Here is a 12294-nt window from a genome sequence, read left to right as displayed (position 1 = left end):
CCTGAAGCGGTACACCATTATTTGTCGGCTTTGAGACCTTCACTGTACTCCTGCCGGGAGCACCTCGAGTTTGCACCTTGCACCCAGATTTATCACTGTCACATCCTCAAGCTTTCTCCGGCCAGTTCACCACAAGCGATACGCCATTATCTGTCGACATAAAGTGTTTCACAGTACTACTGCTGGCAGCTCCTCGGTTTGCAGATGTATTTCGCTCGTTGACGAGGCATTTGGCTACCTTAAGAGAGTCATAGTTACTCCTGCCACTTGCTCCCCGTTCTACCACAGTCACATCTACAAGCTTACTCTGGCCAGTTCACCAGAAGCGATACGCCATTATTTGTTGACCTTAAGACTTTCACAGTACTCCTTGCGGGAGCTCCTCGGGATTGCCAATGTAATTCGCCTTTTGACGAGGCGTTTGGCTACCCTAAGAGAGTCATAGTTACTCCTGCCAGTTGCTCCCCGTTTTACCACAGTCACATCTACAAGCTTACTCTGGCCGTTCACCAGAAGCGATACGCCATTATTTGTTGACCTTAAGACTTTCACAGTACTCCTTCCGGGAGCTCATCGAGAATGCCGATGTTTTTCGCATGTTGACGAGGCATTTTTCTACCTTAAGAGAATCATTGTTACACCTGCCAAATGCTCGCCGTTAACCACAGCCACATTTTCAAGCTTCCTCTGGCCCAGTTCACCTGAAGCGGTACACCATTATTTGTCGGCTTTGAGACCTTCACTGTACTCCTGCCGGGAGCACCTCGAGTTTGCCGATGTATTTCGCCTATTGACGAGGCATTTGGCTACCTTAAGAGAGTCATAGTTACTCCTACCACTTGCACCCAGATTTATCACTGTCACATCCTCAAGCTTTCTCCGGCCAGTTCACCACAAGCGATACGCCATTATCTGTCGACATAAAGTGTTTCACAGTACTACTGCTGTCAGCTCCTCGGTTTGCAGATGTATTTCGCGTGTTGACGAGGCATTTGGCTACCTTAAGAGAGTCATAGTTACTCCTGCCACTTGCTCCCCGTTCTACCACAGTCACATCTACAAGCTTACTCTGGCCAGTTCACCAGAAGCGATACGCCATTATTTGTTGACCTTAAGACTTTCACAGTACTCCTTGCGGGAGCTCCTCGGGATCGCCAATGTAATTCGCCTTTTGACGAGGCATATGGCTACTCTAAGAGAGTCATAGTTACTCCTGCCAGTTGCTCCCCGTTTTACCAGAGTCACATCTACAAGCTTACTCTGGCCGTTCACCAGAAGCGATACGCCATTATTTGTTGACCTTAAGACTTTCACAGTACTCCTTCCGGGAGCTCATCGAGAATGCCGATGTTTTTCGCCTGTTGACGAGGCATTTTTCTACCTTAAGAGAGTCATTGTTACACCTGCCAAATGCTCGCCGTTAGCCACAGCCACATTTTCAAGCTTCCTCTGGCCCAGTTCACCTGAAGCGGTACACCATTATTTGTCGGCTTTGAGACCTTCACTGTACTCCTGCCGGGAGCACCTCGAGTTTGCCGATGTATTTCGCCTATTGACGAGGCATTTGGCTACCTTAAGAGAGTCATAGTTACTCCTACCACTTGCACCCAGATTTATCACTGTCACATCCTCAAGCTTTCTCCGGCCAGTTCACGACAAGCGATACGCCATTATCTGTCGACATAAAGTGTTTCACAGTACTACTGCTGGCAGCTCCTCGGTTTGCAGATGTATTTCGCTCGTTGACGAGGCATTTGGCTACCTTAAGAGAGTCATAGTTACTCCTGCCACTTGCTCCCCGTTCTACCACAGTCACATCTACAAGCTTACTCTGGCCAGTTCACCAGAAGCGATACGCCATTATTTGTTGACCTTAAGACTTTCACAGTACTCCTTGCGGGAGCTCCTCGGGATTGCCAATGTAATTCGCCTTTTGACGAGGCATTTGGCTACTCTACGAGAGTCATAGTTACTCCTGCCAGTTGCTCCCCGTTTTACCACAGTCACATCTACAAGCTTACTCTGGCCGTTCACCAGAAGCGATACGCCATTATTTGTTGACCTTAAGACTTTCACAGTACTCCTTCCGGGAGCTCATCGAGAATGCCGATGTTTTTCGCATGTTGACGAGGCATTTTTCTACCTTAAGAGAATCATTGTTACACCTGCCAAATGCTCGCCGTTAACCACAGCCACATTTTCAAGCTTCCTCTGGCCCAGTTCACCTGAAGCGGTACACCATTATTTGTCGGCTTTGAGACCTTCACTGTACTCCTGCCGGGAGCACCTCGAGTTTGCCGATGTATTTCGCCTATTGACGAGGCATTTGGCTACCTTAAGAGAGTCATAGTTACTCCTACCACTTGCACCCAGATTTATCACTGTCACATCCTCAAGCTTTCTCCGGCCAGTTCACCACAAGCGATACGCCATTATCTGTCGACATAAAGTATTTCACAGTACTACTGCTGGCAGCTCCTCGGTTTGCAGATGTATTTCGCGTGTTGACGAGGCATTTGGCTACCTTAAGAGAGTCATAGTTACTCCTGCCACTTGCTCCCCGTTCTACCACAGTCACATCTACAAGCTTACTCTGGCCAGTTCACCAGAAGCGATACGCCATTATTTGTTGACCTTAAGACTTTCACAGTACTCCTTGCGGGAGCTCCACGGGATTGCCAATGTAATTCGCCTTTTGACGAGGCATTTGGCTACTCTACGAGAGTCATAGTTACTCCTGCCAGTTGCTCCCCGTTTTACCACAGTCACATCTACAAGCTTACTCTGGCCGTTCACCAGAAGCGATACGCCATTATTTGTTGACCTTAAGACTTTCACAGTACTCCTTGCGGGAGCTCCTCGGGATTGCCAATGTAATTCGCCTTTTGACGAGGCATTTGGCTACTCTACGAGAGTCATAGTTACTCCTGCCAGTTGCTCCCCGTTTTACCACAGTCACATCTACAAGCTTACTCTGGCCGTTCACCAGAAGCGATACGCCATTATTTGTTGACCTTAAGACTTTCACAGTACACCTTCCGGGAGCTCATCGAGAATGCCGATGTTTTTCGCCTGTTGACGAGGCATTTTTCTACCTTAAGAGAGTCATTGTTACACCTGCCAAATGCTCGCCGTTAGCCACAGCCACATTTTCAAGCTTCCTCTGGCCCAGTTCACCTGAAGCGGTACACCATTATTTGTCGGCTTTGAGACCTTCACTGTACTCCTGCCGGGAGCACCTCCAGTTTGCACCTTGCACCCAGATTTATCACTGTCACATCCTCAAGCTTTCTCCGGCCAGTTCACCACAAGCGATACGCCATTATCTGTCGACATAAAGTGTTTCACAGTACTACTGCTGGCAGCTCCTCGGTTTGCAGATGTATTTCGCATGTTGACGAGGCATTTGGCTACCTTAAGAGAGTCATAGTTACTCCTGCCACTTGCTCCCCGTTCTACCACAGTCACATCTACAAGCTTACTCTGGCCAGTTCACCAGAAGCGATACGCCATTATTTGTTGACCTTAAGACTTTCACAGTACTCCTTGCGGGAGCTCCTCGGGATTGCCAATGTAATTCGCCTTTTGACGAGGCATTTGGCTACCCTAAGAGAGTCATAGTTACTCCTGCCAGTTGCTCCCCGTTTTACCACAGTCACATCTACAAGCTTACTCTGGCCGTTCACCAGAAGCGATACGCCATTATTTGTTGACCTTAAGACTTTCACAGTACTCCTTCCGGGAGCTCATCGAGAATGCCGATGTTTTTCGCATGTTGACGAGGCATTTTTCTACCTTAAGAGAATCATTGTTACACCTGCCAAATGCTCGCCGTTAACCACAGCCACATTTTCAAGCTTCCTCTGGCCCAGTTCACCTGAAGCGGTACACCATTATTTGTCGGCTTTGAGACCTTCACTGTACTCCTGCCGGGAGCACCTCGAGTTTGCCGATGTATTTCGCCTATTGACGAGGCATTTGGCTACCTTAAGAGAGTCATAGTTACTCCTACCACTTGCACCCAGATTTATCACTGTCACATCCTCAAGCTTTCTCCGGCCAGTTCACCACAAGCGATACGCCATTATCTGTCGACATAAAGTATTTCACAGTACTACTGCTGGCAGCTCCTCGGTTTGCAGATGTATTTCGCTCGTTGACGAGGCATTTGGCTACCTTAAGAGAGTCATAGTTACTCCTGCCACTTGCTCCCCGTTCTACCACAGTCACATCTACAAGCTTACTCTGGCCAGTTCACCAGAAGCGATACGCCATTATTTGTTGACCTTAAGACTTTCACAGTACTCCTTGCGGGAGCTCCTCGGGATTGCCAATGTAATTCGCCTTTTGACGAGGCATTTGGCTACCCTAAGAGAGTCATAGTTACTCCTGCCAGTTGCTCCCCGTTTTACCACAGTCACATCTACAAGCTTACTCTGGCCGTTCACCAGAAGCGATACGCCATTATTTGTTGACCTTAAGACTTTCACAGTACTCCTTCCGGGAGCTCATCGAGAATGCCGATGTTTTTCGCATGTTGACGAGGCATTTTTCTACCTTAAGAGAATCATTGTTACACCTGCCAAATGCTCGCCGTTAACCACAGAAACATTTTCAAGCTTCCTCTGGCCCAGTTCACCTGAAACGGTACACCATTATTTGTCGGCTTTGAGACCTTCACTGTACTCCTGCCGGGAGCACCTCGAGTTTGCCGATGTATTTCGCCTATTGACGAGGCATTTGGCTACCTTAAGAGAGTCATAGTTACTCCTACCACTTGCACCCAGATTTATCACTGTCACATCCTCAAGCTTTCTCCGGCCAGTTCACCACAAGCGATACGCCATTATCTGTCGACATAAAGTATTTCACAGTACTACTGCTGGCAGCTCCTCGGTTTGCAGATGTATTTCGCGTGTTGACGAGGCATTTGGCTACCTTAAGAGAGTCATAGTTACTCCTGCCACTTGCTCCCCGTTCTACCACAGTCACATCTACAAGCTTACTCTGGCCAGTTCACCAGAAGCGATACGCCATTATTTGTTGACCTTAAGACTTTCACAGTACTCCTTGCGGGAGCTCCTCGGGATTGCCAATGTAATTCGCCTTTTGACGAGGCATTTGGCTACCCTAAGAGAGTCATAGTTACTCCTGCCAGTTGCTCCCCGTTTTACCACAGTCACATCTACAAGCTTACTCTGGCCGTTCACCAGAAGCGATACGCCATTATTTGTTGACCTTAAGACTTTCACAGTACTCCTTCCGGGAGCTCATCGAGAATGCCGACGTTTTTCGCATGTTGACGAGGCATTTTTCTACCTTAAGAGAATCATTGTTACACCTGCCAAATGCTCGCCGTTAACCACAGCCACATTTTCAAGCTTCCTCTGGCCCAGTTCACCTGAAGCGGTACACCATTATTTGTCGGCTTTGAGACCTTCACTGTACTCCTGCCGGGAGCACCTCGAGTTTGCCGATGTATTTCGCCTATTGACGAGGCATTTGGCTACCTTAAGAGAGTCATAGTTACTCCTACCACTTGCACCCAGATTTATCACTGTCACATCCTCAAGCTTTCTCCGGCCAGTTCACCACAAGCGATACGCCATTATCTGTCGACATAAAGTGTTTCACAGTACTACTGCTGTCAGCTCCTCGGTTTGCAGATGTATTTCGCGTGTTGACGAGGCATTTGGCTACCTTAAGAGAGTCATAGTTACTCCTGCCACTTGCTCCCCGTTCTACCACAGTCACATCTACAAGCTTACTCTGGCCAGTTCACCAGAAGCGATACGCCATTATTTGTTGACCTTAAGACTTTCACAGTACTCCTTGCGGGAGCTCCTCGGGATCGCCAATGTAATTCGCCTTTTGACGAGGCATTTGGCTACTCTAAGAGAGTCATAGTTACTCCTGCCAGTTGCTCCCCGTTTTACCAGAGTCACATCTACAAGCTTACTCTGGCCGTTCACCAGAAGCGATACGCCATTATTTGTTGACCTTAAGACTTTCACAGTACTCCTTCCGGGAGCTCATCGAGAATGCCGATGTTTTTCGCCTGTTGACGAGGCATTTTTCTACCTTAAGAGAGTCATTGTTACACCTGCCAAATGCTCGCCGTTAGCCACAGCCACATTTTCAAGCTTCCTCTGGCCCAGTTCACCTGAAGCGGTACACCATTATTTGTCGGCTTTGAGACCTTCACTGTACTCCTGCCGGGAGCACCTCGAGTTTGCCGATGTATTTCGCCTATTGACGAGGCATTTGGCTACCTTAAGAGAGTCATAGTTACTCCTACCACTTGCACCCAGATTTATCACTGTCACATCCTCAAGCTTTCTCCGGCCAGTTCACGACAAGCGATACGCCATTATCTGTCGACATAAAGTGTTTCACAGTACTACTGCTGGCAGCTCCTCGGTTTGCAGATGTATTTCGCTCGTTGACGAGGCATTTGGCTACCTTAAGAGAGTCATAGTTACTCCTGCCACTTGCTCCCCGTTCTACCACAGTCACATCTACAAGCTTACTCTGGCCAGTTCACCAGAAGCGATACGCCATTATTTGTTGACCTTAAGACTTTCACAGTACTCCTTGCGGGAGCTCCTCGGGATTGCCAATGTAATTCGCCTTTTGACGAGGCATTTGGCTACTCTACGAGAGTCATAGTTACTCCTGCCAGTTGCTCCCCGTTTTACCACAGTCACATCTACAAGCTTACTCTGGCCGTTCACCAGAAGCGATACGCCATTATTTGTTGACCTTAAGACTTTCACAGTACTCCTTCCGGGAGCTCATCGAGAATGCCGATGTTTTTCGCATGTTGAGGAGGCATTTTTCTACCTTAAGAGAATCATTGTTACACCTGCCAAATGCTCGCCGTTAACCACAGCCACATTTTCAAGCTTCCTCTGGCCCAGTTCACCTGAAGCGGTACACCATTATTTGTCGGCTTTGAGACCTTCACTGTACTCCTGCCGGGAGCACCTCGAGTTTGCCGATGTATTTCGCCTATTGACGAGGCATTTGGCTACCTTAAGAGAGTCATAGTTACTCCTACCACTTGCACCCAGATTTATCACTGTCACATCCTCAAGCTTTCTCCGGCCAGTTCACCACAAGCGATACGCCATTATCTGTCGACATAAAGTATTTCACAGTACTACTGCTGGCAGCTCCTCGGTTTGCAGATGTATTTCGCGTGTTGACGAGGCATTTGGCTACCTTAAGAGAGTCATAGTTACTCCTGCCACTTGCTCCCCGTTCTACCACAGTCACATCTACAAGCTTACTCTGGCCAGTTCACCAGAAGCGATACGCCATTATTTGTTGACCTTAAGACTTTCACAGTACTCCTTGCGGGAGCTCCACGGGATTGCCAATGTAATTCGCCTTTTGACGAGGCATTTGGCTACTCTACGAGAGTCATAGTTACTCCTGCCAGTTGCTCCCCGTTTTACCACAGTCACATCTACAAGCTTACTCTGGCCGTTCACCAGAAGCGATACGCCATTATTTGTTGACCTTAAGACTTTCACAGTACTCCTTCCGGGAGCTCATCGAGAATGCCGATGTTTTTCGCATGTTGACGAGGCATTTTTCTACCTTAAGAGAATCATTGTTACACCTGCCAAATGCTCGCCGTTAACCACAGCCACATTTTCAAGCTTCCTCTGGCCCAGTTCACCTGAAGCGGTACACCATTATTTGTCGGCTTTGAGACCTTCACTGTACTCCTGCCGGGAGCACCTCGAGTTTGCCGATGTATTTCGCCTATTGACGAGGCATTTGGCTACCTTAAGAGAGTCATAGTTACTCCTACCACTTGCACCCAGATTTATCACTGTCACATCCTCAAGCTTTCTCCGGCCAGTTCACCACAAGCGATACGCCATTATCTGTCGACATAAAGTATTTCACAGTACTACTGCTGGCAGCTCCTCGGTTTGCAGATGTATTTCGCGTGTTGACGAGGCATTTGGCTACCTTAAGAGAGTCATAGTTACTCCTGCCACTTGCTCCCCGTTCTACCACAGTCACATCTACAAGCTTACTCTGGCCAGTTCACCAGAAGCGATACGCCATTATTTGTTGACCTTAAGACTTTCACAGTACTCCTTGCGGGAGCTCCACGGGATTGCCAATGTAATTCGCCTTTTGACGAGGCATTTGGCTACTCTACGAGAGTCATAGTTACTCCTGCCAGTTGCTCCCCGTTTTACCACAGTCACATCTACAAGCTTACTCTGGCCGTTCACCAGAAGCGATACGCCATTATTTGTTGACCTTAAGACTTTCACAGTACTCCTTCCGGGAGCTCATCGAGAATGCCGATGTTTTTCGCCTGTTGACGAGGCATTTTTCTACCTTAAGAGAGTCATTGTTACACCTGCCAAATGCTCGCCGTTAGCCACAGCCACATTTTCAAGCTTCCTCTGGCCCAGTTCACCTGAAGCGGTACACCATTATTTGTCGGCTTTGAGACCTTCACTGTACTCCTGCCGGGAGCACCTCGAGTTTGCCGATGTATTTCGCCTATTGACGAGGCATTTGGCTACCTTAAGAGAGTCATAGTTACTCCTACCACTTGCACCCAGATTTATCACTGTCACATCCTCAAGCTTTCTCCGGCCAGTTCACCACAAGCGATACGCCATTATCTGTCGACATAAAGTATTTCACAGTACTACTGCTGGCAGCTCCTCGGTTTGCAGATGTATTTCGCGTGTTGACGAGGCATTCGGCTACCTTAAGAGAGTCATAGTTACTCCTGCCACTTGCTCCCCGTTCTACCACAGTCACATCTACAAGCTTACTCTGGCCAGTTCACCAGAAGCGATACGCCATTATTTGTTGACCTTAAGACTTTCACAGTACTCCTTGCGGGAGCTCCTCGGGATTGCCAATGTAATTCGCCTTTTGACGAGGCATTTGGCTACTCTACGAGAGTCATAGTTACTCCTGCAAGTTGCTCCCCGTTTTACCACAGTCACATCTACAAGCTTACTCTGGCCGTTCACCAGAAGCGATACGCCATTATTTGTTGACCTTAAGACTTTCACAGTACACCTTCCGGGAGCTCATCGAGAATGCCGATGTTTTTCGCCTGTTGACGAGGCATTTTTCTACCTTAAGAGAGTCATTGTTACACCTGCCAAATGCTCGCCGTTAGCCACAGCCACATTTTCAAGCTTCCTCTGGCCCAGTTCACCTGAAGCGGTACACCATTATTTGTCGGCTTTGAGACCTTCACTGTACTCCTGCCGGGAGCACCTCCAGTTTGCACCTTGCACCCAGATTTATCACTGTCACATCCTCAAGCTTTCTCCGGCCAGTTCACCACAAGCGATACGCCATTATCTGTCGACATAAAGTGTTTCACAGTACTACTGCTGGCAGCTCCTCGGTTTGCAGATGTATTTCGCATGTTGACGAGGCATTTGGCTACCTTAAGAGAGTCATAGTTACTCCTGCCACTTGCTCCCCGTTCTACCACAGTCACATCTACAAGCTTACTCTGGCCAGTTCACCAGAAGCGATACGCCATTATTTGTTGACCTTAAGACTTTCACAGTACTCCTTGCGGGAGCTCCTCGGGATTGCCAATGTAATTCGCCTTTTGACGAGGCATTTGGCTACCCTAAGAGAGTCATAGTTACTCCTGCCAGTTGCTCCCCGTTTTACCACAGTCACATCTACAAGCTTACTCTGGCCGTTCACCAGAAGCGATACGCCATTATTTGTTGACCTTAAGACTTTCACAGTACTCCTTCCGGGAGCTCATCGAGAATGCCGATGTTTTTCGCATGTTGACGAGGCATTTTTCTACCTTAAGAGAATCATTGTTACACCTGCCAAATGCTCGCCGTTAACCACAGAAACATTTTCAAGCTTCCTCTGGCCCAGTTCACCTGAAACGGTACACCATTATTTGTCGGCTTTGAGACCTTCACTGTACTCCTGCCGGGAGCACCTCGAGTTTGCCGATGTATTTCGCCTATTGACGAGGCATTTGGCTACCTTAAGAGAGTCATAGTTACTCCTACCACTTGCACCCAGATTTATCACTGTCACATCCTCAAGCTTTCTCCGGCCAGTTCACCACAAGCGATACGCCATTATCTGTCGACATAAAGTATTTCACAGTACTACTGCTGGCAGCTCCTCGGTTTGCAGATGTATTTCGCGTGTTGACAAGGCATTTGGCTACCTTAAGAGAGTCATAGTTACTCCTGCCACTTGCTCCCCGTTCTACCACAGTCACATCTACAAGCTTACTCTGGCCAGTTCACCAGAAGCGATACGCCATTATTTGTTGACCTTAAGACTTTCACAGTACTCCTTGCGGGAGCTCCTCGGGATCGCCAATGTAATTCGCCTTTTGACGAGGCATTTGGCTACTCTAAGAGAGTCATAGTTACTCCTGCCAGTTGCTCCCCGTTTTACCACAGTCACATCTACAAGCTTACTCTGGCCGTTCACCAGAAGCGATACGCCATTATTTGTTGACCTTAAGACTTTCACAGTACTCCTTCCGGGAGCTCATCGAGAATGCCGATGTTTTTCGCCTGTTGACGAGGCATGTTTTCTACCTTAAGAGAGTCATTGTTACACCTGCCAAATGCTCGCCGTTAGCCACAGCCACATTTTCAAGCTTCCTCTGGCCCAGTTCACCTGAAGCGGTACACCATTATTTGTCGGCTTTGAGACCTTCACTGTACTCCTGCCGGGAGCACCTCGAGTTTGCCGATGTATTTCGCCTATTGACGAGGCATTTGGCTACCTTAAGAGAGTCATAGTTACTCCTACCACTTGCACCCAGATTTATCACTGTCACATCCTCAAGCTTTCTCCGGCCAGTTCACCACAAGCGATACGCCATTATCTGTCGACATAAAGTGTTTCACAGTACTACTGCTGGCAGCTCCTCGGTTTGCAGATGTATTTCGCTCGTTGACGAGGCATTTGGCTACCTTAAGAGAGTCATAGTTACTCCTGCCACTTGCTCCCCGTTCTACCACAGTCACATCTACAAGCTTACTCTGGCCAGTTCACCAGAAGCGATACGCCATTAATTGTTGACCTTAAGACTTTCACAGTACTCCTTGCGGGAGCTCCTCGGGATTGCCAATGTAATTCGCCTTTTGACGAGGCATTTGGCTACCCTAAGAGAGTCATAGTTACTCCTGCCAGTTGCTCCCCGTTTTACCACAGTCACATCTACAAGCTTACTCTGGCCGTTCACCAGAAGCGATACGCCATTATTTGTTGACCTTAAGACTTTCACAGTACTCCTTCCGGGAGCTCATCGAGAATGCCGATGTTTTTCGCATGTTGACGAGGCATTTTTCTACCTTAAGAGAATCATTGTTACACCTGCCAAATGCTCGCCGTTAACCACAGAAACATTTTCAAGCTTCCTCTGGCCCAGTTCACCTGAAGCGGTACACCATTATTTGTCGGCTTTGAGACCTTCACTGTACTCCTGCCGGGAGCACCTCGAGTTTGCCGATGTATTTCGCCTATTGACGAGGCATTTGGCTACCTTAAGAGAGTCATAGTTACTCCTACCACTTGCACCCAGATTTATCACTGTCACATCCTCAAGCTTTCTCCGGCCAGTTCACCACACGCGATACGCCATTATCTGTCGACATAAAGTATTTCACAGTACTACTGCTGGCAGCTCCTCGGTTTGCAGATGTATTTCGCGTGTTGACGAGGCATTCGGCTACCTTAAGAGAGTCATAGTTACTCCTGCCACTTGCTCCCCGTTCTACCACAGTCACATCTACAAGCTTACTCTGGCCAGTTCACCAGAAGCGATACGCCATTATTTGTTGACCTTAAGACTTTCACAGTACTCCTTGCGGGAGCTCCTCGGGATTGCCAATGTAATTCGCCTTTTGACGAGGCATTTGGCTACTCTACGAGAGTCATAGTTACTCCTGCCAGTTGCTCCCCGTTTTACCACAGTCACATCTACAAGCTTACTCTGGCCGTTCACCAGAAGCGATACGCCATTATTTGTTGACCTTAAGACTTTCACAGTACTCCTTCCGGGAGCTCATCGAGAATGCCGATGTTTTTCGCCTGTTGACGAGGCATTTTTCTACCTTAAGAGAGTCATTGTTACACCTGCCAAATGCTCGCCGCTAGCCACAGCCACATTTTCAAGCTTCCTCTGGCCCAGTTCACCTGAAGCGGTACACCATTATTTGTCGGCTTTGAGACCTTCACTGTACTCCTGCCGGGAGCACCTCGAGTTTGCACCTTGCACCCAGATTTATCACT

This window comes from Schistocerca nitens, chromosome 12 (genome assembly GCF_023898315.1).
Source record: "Schistocerca nitens isolate TAMUIC-IGC-003100 chromosome 12, iqSchNite1.1, whole genome shotgun sequence".
In the NCBI taxonomy this organism is placed as follows: Eukaryota; Metazoa; Arthropoda; class Insecta; order Orthoptera; family Acrididae; genus Schistocerca; species Schistocerca nitens.
Note: the sequence above shows the minus strand (reverse complement) of the source record.